Raw genomic sequence first — 12,999 nt, 5'->3', positions numbered from 1 at the left:
CCTTTATTGAAGTAGGAAGAAAAATGGCAATCGGAATTTCTAAGTGTTAAGGCCTCTCCAAGCAAACGTTGTCTACAAATTCTTCCTGGGAGTCCTACTTTAGGGACACTGGGTGCCCTAGGTCTTTGGGTTCTCACTGGGTTTCTAAAAGCTTACCATTCATAAAGAAGCAGGTATAGTGTCAGACTAAGAAATCTAGAGTCAACCAAGATCCTCAACTTTTTACTACTCAGTCCAAAGGTGAGAGCAGTTCTAAAGCAATGGATTCTAGCAACCCCAAGTTACTTCTCTTGGTATAAAAGGGGAAAAAGATAAAACTTTTTAAATCTAGCTTGCCATATTAGTGAATGCGAGGAGCCTGAAAAACATCATAAGGCCTTAGAATGTTATCTCTGTAACATAGCCAAACCATCCCTTCCATCATAGGCACTTTATTTGTAAGGAAAAAAAGTTCCTTCAATTACCTAAGTTTTAAAATGTGTTTATCAAGGCCACAGAGAAGTCCCAAGGAAGTCCTGAAAATGCTGAAAAACTAGTCATTAGAAGGAGAGTCACTGGGACAGCTTTGGGGGAGCTCAGTGAAAGTTCACAGACTTCCTATTATCTCTTTACTTAGTAGCATTCCATTTTCTTTTTCTTGCAATCAGTTTAGGTTCTGAGCTTCCTATGGCAGGCTTCTAGAAAAATTATTTGATTGTTTCCCCTCTCTACCCTATTTTAATGGTCCTTGGAACAGCCATCTCACTTGTAAGAATCACATGGAATAAGGATGGCTACCTAGGAAGGGGCGTTTATCAAGTGCCATGACAGATAGTTCCAGTGCAGCAGTCAGGAAGGCTATATCTAGCCCACTCATTTACATGTTTCACTCCTGCTACTCCCCCTCATACCTTTTCCTACCCTTCAATCTTTTGTTCCTCCATTGGTATCTCATTTTTGCTTTGCTATCTCACTTTAACCTTACCACATCTTTTCAGATACTGCTTTTCTTTTCTTCTTTAACTCACAGTGGTGAGATATTCTGCCCTGTATCTTTTTGGGGGGGCACTGTAAACTGACAGTTCAGCTCATTTCTTGTCCTTACTACCTTATACTTACTATAAGGAGCAGTAGATACTTAATTATTTCATTTTTTAAATAGCACCAGCTCTCCATTCTATAGGTGTAGACCCAATTTTGTGTCTATAAAATATCATTCTGGATGCTCTATGATGAATATAAACCATAAAATAGCAATTGACATGGTAACATGGCTATCTTAGCAACTATTACAAAGGTTAAAGGGAAATGGCTGTGGCTTAGACCAGTACGGTAGATACAGAAATTATGAGTTTATTGGAAATTATGAGAAGTGATCATATTTGCCACATATTGTGAAAATCAAGTCAATAGTATTTTGTTGTTGCTGTTGTTGTTGCCTGAATGTGCAGGGTGAAAGAGATGAATTAAAAATAATTTGACTAAAGATTAATTAAGAAATTTTTTGATTTGACTAGCTGAAAAAATATTGGTGTCATTTACTGACCAAAAAATAGTCAGGAAGAAAAAAGTTTGGAGGAATAAGAGTCGTCTCAATTGAACATTTAATATACATGATTGCTCCTTTCATGAAATGTTTTCTTTACTTTTATTTGGCTTGGGGAAACATTTTCTTTTGATTTCTTGCCTATTCACCATTAATTCTGCTTCATTTCTGAATTCTCTTCTTCCTTATCCACAAAGATTGTTGTAATTCAATGCTCATACTTTATTTTTCTGCTGATGTTATCCTTCCAAGGTACAAATATTATCTCCTTGTTATTTCTAAATTCATGTCTACAGCCTAAACATCTCCCTTTAATTACAGAATCATATACACAACTTTCTTAACATTCCAATTTCTCTACCTAACAAGTATCTCAAATGCTTGATTTTTTTTTTTGAGTAAAGATTTATTATCTCAATGAATCTAGGTTTTATGTGGTGGGCCTTTCTATTTTCTTCAAACTGTATCCTTAGATTGTGCTATGGGCTTCTCTAAATTCCTTAAACTTTATGTAATATAAGCTCACTGGTTAAGATTCTTCCTTGGCCATTATACATCAGATTTGGTTCATGAATGAAATGCTGCTAGACACCTTTGTTAGGGCTTTCATATCCAAGACTGTTCTGTAAATGGTTTCTTGAAAGTGCTGTCATGTAGAAGTAATGTGACTGATGATGTGCAGCTTGTATGGATGTGTTCATCAGGTTAATTTGATTGGAAAAGTTTAAATCTCTTCATTGTTACTGTTGGGGTTGGTAGCGGGTATTGATAATATCACAAATGTTCATGTTTGGAGACCTATCTGATTCTCTCTTATTAACTCTAATATTGAACAAAATATTTTTGCATGTAAGTCACAGGAAGTAGGTTTACTAGTAAGAAGTGTTTCTTTGATAAGTTGATGATTTTTCTTCATTGTAGGTAGACCATTGGGTTCATATTCGAATTCTGCAAGATATTAAGGTCAAGACTGATGTCAAAATATGACTCCCAGGGCACTCTACTTATGGAGTGCAGAAGGGTGCATTAATATTTACAAGAGCTTTTAGGGCTGGGCAAAGCTCCTCAAAAGGCTGCACATACTCTGAGTCAGATTTAATGCAAGACACAGAAATTTATAAGATTGGCCTACAGTGGCCACCCACAGAGTCAAATGTAGAAGAGTGGGAAAGATCGGTTTGTATGCTAGAGATCCAAAGGGTCCCGCTGAAGGTCTGGAGCAATGTCCCATTGGAGTCTGCATTGGGAGGCCAAAGGATCCTTGACAGAAGACTGACATGTCTGCACTGGGAGGTTGAAGGGACAGCACTAGAAGCTAAAAAGTCCACATGGGTAGGCTGAAAGGCCAGAGCTGGAAGCTGAAGAATCTGTGAATGCCAGGAGACAAGCCCAAGATGAAGGCAAAGACCAAAGCGCTTCCAAAGAGAGCAGCAGCCATACTTGGCAATAGCAAGGACTGGAGCTCCTCCAAAGAGAACTGCCAAATCTCCTCCGAGGAAAATCAGCAACTATGAAGGAAAATCAACTGAAATCCCTCCCTTCTTCCCTCCTATTATACTGTTCAGACAACAATCCTACTTAAAATGGGTCTTCCAAGCCCAGAACCACACTGACTCAATTCAACTAGGCATTCCCCACTCAAATTGACAATCAATTAACCATGACAAAGAGCATGGACTTCAGAATCAGAAATACCAGAATTTAAATTTTAGACTGCCATTTACCAATTATGTGAACTTGGACCAGTTGTTTCTTTTCTCCAGTTTCCTCATCTATATAAAGGAGGTAATAGGCCCTCTTGCAGTGAGGAATCACTCCATGTCTGTTAACAGACCAGCACACTGCTGGGAACCCATTATTCTCTTTTCTTTTTCATTTCCTTTGTTTTCTGCATGTGCAAGTTCATTCAAACTTCAGGGTAGAGTTTTTTTTTATCAAGATATATAAATTAGATTCCTATGCATGTTGTTTAGCTTTAGTTTTTGTTGTCAAAAATATAATTACCAACAAAAAATTAAATATTTAAATAACTCTGTTACCAGGGGTCCCAGATTAAATATGAATTACTTTCTCACTGGATCTTGGGAGAGTTGCTGATGGGTTTACTTTTTCAAACCAACGATTACATAGGAAAGAATTCAATAAACAAAAGGGAGAATAAGTGTAAAGGCCCAAGTCAGTGAACTAAGGCTTGATGGAGCTCTGGTTCAGATTTTGATATCAATCAAGAAAGAAATTTTTTTTTTAATTAGAAAGTGGGTTTTGAATAAGACCCTGAGAAAATTTTGAATATTATCTCTTTATATTATATAGTCTCGGACTGAGTGACAATTTAATTTAGAGGTCAAAATGGATAATATTTATGCTATTATGCTACTGCTGTTCTCATATGCCTATAATGTTTCATACTATAAGATTTACTCTTATCTAACATTCAATAGGATTTTCATTTCTATTTAAACTTATAGGTTGTGACTAATATTCATCAATAAATTAATATGCACACAGAATCCCTAATATACTTGAGTTTCTAGCTGTGCTTGTATACCTATGTTTCTTTGTTAACCAGTTATTTCCACTATTCCTGTATCAAGATGGTTTTCTTCAGATGTTAAAAGTTTGTGTATTTATCTCCACTTTCTAATATTGGGTTTTGGAAAACATTCTTTTGATATCATATCTATTTCTCTAAGATCTGAAATCATTTCTTTGCTTTTTAAAAATTGCCTTGGTTAAACCATCCCACTACTTTAGATCTCTATTTGAAATATAGTAATTTCCCCCTTTCTGTCACTTCAAAGCATTGGCTACCTACTCAAAAACCAAAAGGATAAATCAAATTGTATAACTTCTAATGGATTGAGACCCATCAAACACAGCCCACAGAGCAATTTAAACTTGTTGGACATAGTCACAAATTAAGCAAGCATGATTAAGCAAGACTCTCTTTTTTTTTTTCTTGAAAGAAAAAGAGTCATAGTGACCTCAGGAGGTGACTACATGTTATTGAGATTAGCCAATCTTCTTTTACATAAAAAAAGACGAAGAAATGTTACATGAGGTCTTGGCAAATCTTAAATATCTTAAAACATATTTTCATATTGTGGTATTTAGAGTTGTCCTTTCTGCACTGAGTCTCTTCCACAGAACAGTACAATAGTCCTCAATACTTACAGTCTTCTGGGGAGGTGGTAAGACATTCTGATGCTCATGCTCTACCTCAGATTAGTTAGAATTTATATCAGAACTTTCCCATATAATTCTAGTATGCTATCAGGAATGAAGGCCACTGATGAGTTGAATTCAACATTCTGATAATAGGCAAATATGTCTCACAAGGCATCTGGTGAGTTTTTCTATATCTAGATTAGTGGCTTGCCCAAAGCATTCAAAATTTTATGTAGAAAGGGCTCTAAACACTTATTGATTGGATTTCCTAATATATTAATGTATGTACATGTAGTTGTCCTCCCAAAGCCTCCTACACTCATAGGTGGGCTTTTGGAAGTGGCTGTATCATTCATGAGTGATAGTGGGTTGTGGACATGTGATAACTGATTGATTTAGCATACTTGTGGGTGATGGGATTACTGAAGAGGGAAGCTCCACCTTGGTGTAGGCAGCACAAACTGATAGGCTTGTAGTCTGAATGGAATAAAAAGGGAAGGGGAGGCTTGCTGCTTCTTTGCTGCCTGCCTTGTCATGACCTGTTTTTTCTGTTTTGCCCCTCTGCCATGCTCCCCTGCCACATTGCCCTACCCTGGAGCCAGCCAACTATGGACTGAAATCTCTATGAACTATGAACTAAAATAAACCTTTCCTCCTTTAACTTATGCATGTCAGGTATTTTCTTCCAACAAGAAAGTATCACAGACAATCAATGATTTTCTGAAGAGAATTGCTGCTAGAATGATAGTAACAGAAATACAGTTCATAGGCTTTTTTGGGTATTTCTTTCACTTGACGATGAATTCAGATTCATATCTCAGACCATTTACCCATACAATGGGAAACAACTGGCCAAAGAAAATGAAAGCTATGCACTCATTTAGTAGTTAATAGCCAGTGTGCATACCAGCAGTTTCTTCAAAGTTGCTATGGAGGCTGCTGTGTTCTATCCTGGGAAGTTTTTGGCCAAAATAAATAAGGCTCATTAGGAGAGTGAAAATGGATTGCCTATTTTGCTTCCTTCTCATATCCTTGCATCTGCATTAGTTTTACAAACATATCATTGGCTGCTGGTTCTGATTCTCACTCTTGTTTGAGGATTTCTTGCCTTTTACCTAGTTTAGCCAGTTCCATCTTTGCCTCCGCTTCGCTGCCCTCAGGTTACCTGGTAACCTTACTTTCTTGACTCTTCCACTTGTCCTCTATTCTTGCTTGCAAAACTTGCAACTCTAGTCAACCATTCTTGCTTTTGCTATTTTCTTGCTAATATATACTTTATATATTGTCTTAGTTACATTCCTGTTGCTGAGACACAATACACAACACCCACAAATTAAAGGAGGGAAGGTTTATTTTAATTCACAATTTGTGGAGGTTTCAGTTTAGAGTTGGCCAGCTCCCAGTCAGGTTGGCATGACAAAGGAGGCTTGCTTACAGCATGGCAGTCAGGAAAAGGAGAGACGGTGAAAGGAAGAGTGGGTTAGCAATAAACTCTTGCAGGCCACATCCCATAACCCACCTCCTCCTACCAGACTTCACCTCCCAATGTTACATTTAGCTATAAACTCATCAGTGGGTTAATCACTGATGAGTATCATGCACCCACGATCCAATCAGCTTCCAAGAGCATTAGTTGTCAATACATGGGGTGTTAAGGGGACATCCTACAATAACTGATTACATGTATCTTGACTCTCATCTGTCCTGATGCTTTCTACTCTTAATCCCAAATTCTGTACCTATTCCCTCTCTCGATCTGTTTAACTTTTGCTAGCTTCCATTTACTCAGGAACAAAGTTAAGAATTTCTACTGGATTATGTGTAAAAAAATGTTTTCATTTCCTAAAATTGATTTTAATCAATTTTTCACTATTGATGTAAAAAGCTTTGATATCTATGCCTGCCTGCATCTCAGCAAAAGAGCTTTTTGACAGAACAATTTAAAATTCTCTCATGTGCCAAATTATATATAAGCATAGAGCAGTGGGGCAGTAGGGAGCAATCATTATGCAAAGTACAACCTGTAATGGCAAATAACAAAATATTACTACTACTAATAATAATACATGTGGAAATGCTTAATTTTTCTTATGAAATATACAACTAAAATAAATCTAAAACTGAGGTCTAAGTTCCAGGAGGAGTTATGCTAAATTTAATAAATGTCAGTCTTTTGATAAATCAGGTTTTTATTTAAAAGGTTAGATTGTGAAACACTTCATCAGACTGAATGATAGTTTCTGCCCTTATGGACAACATTATGTGCACCATAAAATTATACCAAAAGTTCAGACTTGTGGATAAGATTGAAGGTCTCTGTAGTTCAGAGTTGTGTCTGATATTGTATTGAGAACTTCACATGTAGTCTGGCTCAGAGAGAGGGAAAAAGGCACGCCATTGTAGGTAAAACATCATTCTTGTGAACTCCATAAGGTATATTGAATTAGGCATTGTGGTTCTGTGGCAGCTTCTAGGAACTAGGATTTAGACTGTTTAAACTTCTGAGTAGTGTGGGTCCATATGAAAACAGAATACCCACCACTGCAAAGTTTTTAAAAAATTTATGGTAATCAAACAAAATTTTAGATGTGACAAGTAACTAATAGAATCAGAACTATAAATTAAGGAAGGCCAAGAATAATCTCTCCAAGGAAAGCTACAATGCACCATGAATGTTAAGTTCAGTGTTCAAAAGTTTAAGAAATTCTTTTATAGATTTTTCTAATTAAGCAATTCTGGTCTTCTTAGAAAGTGCCTAGAAAACAAGCAAAAAATATTCTCCTTTAGGGATAGTTGGCAGAATGTAAAAATGATGTTTTTCTTTTCTATTATAAGGGTTAAAAGATAACAGGCAGTCATAAATTCTTTAAGTGGCTGCTCCTCCAGGTAATAGACAGAAACATAGTCTTCTTTATCTAATTCTCAATCACTTCAGGAGGGGTAGTTTGAGTTTTGTTTCATTGTGATTTTAAAGGAGACCAGTTTGGGACAAAATAATATAAATTTTATGGATTTAAAAATGTTATTGTATCATTGAAAGATCAAACTTTGAACAGAAAATGATGATTCACACTTTATTAAGTTTTTCTTACACATAGTGGATATAATAAGTCAGGCAAACATCTTTTCTGAAAAGCTTCCAGGAGACTAATAGGCAAAACTTATGTATTGGGTTATGTTTCAGTGTTCAGGGAATTTCCATGTAAATGAGGCACTGATTCTCAAATTGAACCTGCTGACCCAGTAGCACTGGGATTACCTGGGTAGTGGTTAGGTATGTAGAGACTCAGCACCCAACTCACAGCTACTGAATTAGAAATTCTTGAGTGGAGCTCAGTTATCTACATTTGATGAGTTTAAGGTGACTCTTCTGTATAATCAAGTTTGAGAAATGAATAGATATACCTGACAATTTCTTTATTCATTGAACAAATATTTATTGCTGTATCAGATATATACTAGATATTGTTCTAAATAGATATGAAGAGATGAGAAATAAAGAAAGTGAGAGAAACAAGGAGATCAATTTTTGTACATTCAGATCACATTTGAAGATTTGTCAACATAAAGAGTGCGTAAATTCTACTGAATCACCATCTTCCATTTATTAGGTACGCTTCCACTTAAGGAATAGGGTCAGGCAGAATGGGGAAAGTTTTCCTAGCATCGAAAGAAAGGACAAAATATTGATGTTAGACCTCTTCTCTTTCCAGGTTAAGTCTGAATATAGAGCATTCAGAGGCATCATGTGGTAGCAAACTTACCTACTGCATTTGAAGTAAGGAACAGAGATAGAGATAACAGAGTTTCTAAGGGATGCACATTAAGTCTTTAGGTTCACTTAACTTAGTATGTGCTTTATCCTGTAGAGGTTTACAAATTTTTTTCTCATCACTTGGATACAAAGCACAGGAATCTAGCAGAGCAGGTGTAGAGTTTTATAAGATGTCCTTAGATTCTAGCCAAACTGGACCATTGTTTATTTCCTCAAGCTTTTCCAACTCCTCCCATTTCCTGGACCTTAGCTGACCCTTTTCTGCTGTCTGAAATGTCTCTGCCTCATTTCTATTTGTCAAAATTCCATAATTTCACTTTAAAGGGAGTAAAAGTGTGTGATAGTGGGCTGATCCCTCTGTTCCCCAATGTAATATGATTTTTACTTCCTTCAGTGTCCCCACACTTGGTGTGTCCATCTTTGTTGTAGGTACAATGTATACACTATTGGGAAAATATAAATCATTTCCGATAAATTATCTAACTTACCCATCTGCTACCAATTCAGTCTAGAAAATGTTTGATCTGTCTACTTCAAGTCTGCTCAGTCACTAGTGAAATTTGGACTTAAAATCTGTCGACTGAGGTTCACACTCTGTGCTCCTTCTATGTTCCTCCTCTGCCTCCTGGTTTGAGTTGTTTGCCTCACAGCCTAGGCTCGGGGTCACATTTCACTATACCGTAGCATTTTTCCAAAATGCTAAAGGTATGAGAACTCTTTACACACTGTGCAAGTTAATCTTGATTGTCAATTTGACTGAATTAAGAGACTCCTGGGGAGATGTTTGGATTGAAAGAGCACTAACCTCACTGATGAGATCACAGCTGAATGGGCTGTTAGGAAGTGGGGCCTAGAGCAGGAAGTGGGGGCTAGTGGAGGAAGTGGGGCTAGTTGGATGGAGTAGGTAATACAATGTGACCTTGGGGACTATATATGGTCCCTGGCTTCTTCATCTCTGCCTTTCCTCTTGCTCTCCACTTCTGGCTGCCATGAGGCGATCAGCTTTGCTCCACCGTATCCTTTGCCATGATGATTTGTCCTTGGAGCCAGGTCAGCCATGGATTGAAATCTCTAAAACTGTGAACCAAAAGAAGTCTCTCCTCTTTTAAAATGTGAGTGTCAAATATTTTCCCAGAAATGGAAACAGCTAGTTATTACACAAACTGATATTCTCCATTCTCCATTGTCTTCCTTGTTGCTCTGACAGGACTATAGTGGAATATTTGGATTGTTTTCACTTTTGTGCTGAAGTGGAAAGTAAGGATCTATTTAAGATACTTTCAGATTAAACAGTTCTACCCTGGCACAGGTGGTTCAATTTACTTATCAGGTGATCCCTTTCAAGACTTTCTAAAGAGAAATGGTACTCCAGCCTCTGCATTCTTGACCTACCTGGGTTTTGTTTTCTCCCACAGAAGGTTTTTAGTCCCAGAGCTACCAAAGTCAGAATTATCTCAACTCTGTCTCTTCTCTCCCTTTCTAAGCGTACTGCTCCAGGTAAGAATGGGCTTACCTCAAATCTCTACACATTTTTCCTATTCCACATCTCCCTACTCTATGTTTATACTTAGAATTCTATAGTTCAGTTTTTTATGCTCAGTGAGTTGGTATTTCAAAGCCCATCTTTGAGATTTCTGAGAAAACAACTTTCTCTTTTAAATATCCAGCCCTTACATTTGAAAGTTGGGGGATTTCATGTCTCTTGTCAACCCTCTAAATTGAGAAAATAATTGCGTGGTTTTGACTCCATTATTCTTGGAAGATCTGCTCTCTCCCTGAAGACAATGAGCACCTCAGTCTCTGTGTGTGGAGAGTCACAGGACAGCAAAACTGTGAATAAAAACAGAGATAAGGAAAACCAAATGAAAAATATTCCTGCTACATGTCTTTGGTTTAGCACATTGTACCTTTTATGATACTTGGGTACCTTCTTGTTTTCACATACTTCTTCCACTTTTTTGTACCTCTCTTATAGATTATCACTTTAAAGTAAAGACAAGATTGAAGTCCTATTCATCTCTATGTAGTCTTCAGCACCTAATGTGATATCACCCATGACATCAGCCTTCAGAAGCAATTGTCATATAGTATTGAGTTGATAATATTTTACTTAATTTCTCCTATAAAATAACTGTTTGTTTATTACTGCAAAGATTTCTTTCTTGCTTCTCTTTTCTTTGAGTTGCTTATTTAAAACCAGAGTAGAAAATAAAATTATCTTAAGAATTTACTTAAATTAAACTAGCTTTATTTATAAAAATGACACTTAAAATGACTGCCTGGAGACACCTACTAAAAGTATTAAAAGGACACAGGCACTCGTGAGTTTTGTTTAATGAAAAGACTGCTCACATAGGTTTCCTGCAGCTATTAACTTCCTCTGTGCATCTTCTGTCTTTATTTGGCCTGAATACACAGTTTAAATTCAGGTGTATAGACCCAGAGGAACTCCTTAAACATACTGGTGTATAAAGAATGGCATGGCCTTAGGTAGTCATGATGACAGATAGGGATACCTGGCTTGCTCATCTGGGGGGTTCACATGTCCCAGGTTCTATTGCGGCCAATGAGAACCTTGAGTCTTGGTCTCTGAATCTTCCAGGTTGAAGAATATGGCAGCTTTTTGGGGGGAACAGGATGCTAAAAACACAGAATAATATTATTCAAACTCAGAAAAACTCATGAGTATCAAACAAAATACCTCTTACCTATAGTGTTAGAGTAGCTACATATTCTTACCCACCTATAGTATTTTTTTGTCATTTTATAGGTCAAGATTTACACCTGTAGTTCTCATTGATTTTGGTCATCAAAATATAAAACCTGTATGTATCAGTCAGGTTCTTAGTTTCAAATGACTTAAGCAGAAAGAAGAATTATTGAAAGTAGAGTGGGTTATGAATGCCAGAAGTCTGGAGGACTGACTCTGACTCAGAGGCACAATAAAGACTGTTGTCACCGCAGCTACAGAATGCTAGGGGCTGTACCTAGGCTGCCACAGTGGACCCTGCTGGGAGAAAGCTCTACATGCTACGGATACTACTGTTACCCTAGGAGCCAGTGTGTGCCAAAGCTGCCAATACTATACAAGTGGGCTTTCCTTCCCTCTAAGATCCTTGCTCCTTCATGTTAGCTGGAGCAGGTGAATCTGATTTTGTCAGGTGCCAATACTCCCCTCCCCTCACTCCCAAAGATTGGCTTGGGAAAGTAAGACTCTGACAGACTCAGTCACTAATAGTGGGACAACTCAGCCTCTGACCAGCACCTGCAATGTGGGGAACTTCTCTGATGGAGGAAGACTGGGAGGTTGTTCAGATACATGGAAGCCAAGTGAGAAGAGATGTGAGCTTGAGTTCAGCTAAATGGATGGTGGTGGCAGGGCCTGTTTGAGAGTTAGTTACATCAAACAGAGGCTTATGTTACCCCAGGAGAGGGCTGTATGATCTTACTCTTAGAATACAGATGATACTGTGAAGAAATGAACTCTCCTATAAAATTTGGTGTCTGTTTCCTTCTTATTTTCTTCATTGCTGTTAGTGTTTGAAAAAGAAAAAAAAAAAAAAAAAAAAAAAAAAAAAACTTTGATTCAAATCCCATAGCCATTCATACAGATTTTAGCTTCTCATGGTATAATTCTCTTTAACATTTTGAGCATTGTATTGTGTTTCAGTTTCTCTCTCATTGATATAATGGAGTTAGCTCAAAGGGTCAGAAGAACCTCAAGAGAGGGTGGGGGGAGGGAGGGAGGGAGAGAACAACAGTGTTTCCTAACAGCTTTTCTGACTTTGTATGGAATTGATAGCTAAATAAGGAAATAATATGTCATTTTAGTAAGAAATCATGCTTAGAACACTAAGAAATATAAATACAATAGGCTGTCTCCAATTAGAAGAGAATCAATTTCTATCTTCACTTAGGGAAACAAACAGGAATCTCTCCTATATTAAGAAGATGCTCTATCACTTAGGAGATGGACTGCAAAACAAATGCTCTCTGCCAATTATCCTTTCAGAAATACCACAAAACAAGAATAATAATAACAGCGCCAAAATTGCAGGTGTCCCCTTTATCTTTGATCGAGCCAGGAAGCATCTGAAACTACAGTCTATAACACAGGAAAATGGAAAGTGGGTGACTGAACATCAAGCCATTTTGCAGATCAAAGGAAGGTCAAATTTAAAAGTGTTTATTTGTAGTGGAGGAGGTTACCTGGTCAAATTCCAGGAATTCATAGAAATTGGAAACATGAGGCACCCTGGTGCATGAGAAGAGAGTCAGGAGGCTGAAAAACAAAGGAAGTATTTGTTTAAGGAGCAATTGGACTCCAACCCTCACCTCCATTCTGAGAAGTTAGATAACTTTCTCTCCTGTGTACAAGGAGTTAAGTGATCTATTTCTTGGAAGAAATTGTGGAAGCAGCCTATGGAGTTGTAGATACACGAAGCACAGAGACAGGCAGTGATTGGGTGCTGCATAGAAAATAGAAATACAAGAAACTGCATAGTTCACATGGAGTCTTTCCATCGGCTAA

General features: G+C 37.3%; 1 long non-coding RNA gene across 1 annotated transcript; it reads right to left on the bottom strand.

Annotated features, from left to right (window-relative positions):
• Positions 1-8,735: 8,735 nt before the first annotated feature.
• Positions 8,736-12,752, bottom strand: LOC104866892. The gene is made up of 3 exons (XR_781599.1): positions 12,678-12,752; positions 10,985-11,108; positions 8,736-10,298 (listed from the first exon to the last, which is right to left on the bottom strand). It is a non-coding gene; the product is annotated as an uncharacterized LOC104866892 (long non-coding RNA).
• Positions 12,753-12,999: the final 247 nt, after the last annotated feature.

This window comes from Fukomys damarensis, unplaced genomic scaffold (genome assembly GCF_012274545.1).
Source record: "Fukomys damarensis isolate Sample0158 unplaced genomic scaffold, DMR_v1.0_HiC HiC_scaffold_14, whole genome shotgun sequence".
Taxonomy (NCBI): Eukaryota; Metazoa; Chordata; class Mammalia; order Rodentia; family Bathyergidae; genus Fukomys; species Fukomys damarensis.
This window is presented reverse-complemented; position numbering and strand designations above follow the sequence as displayed.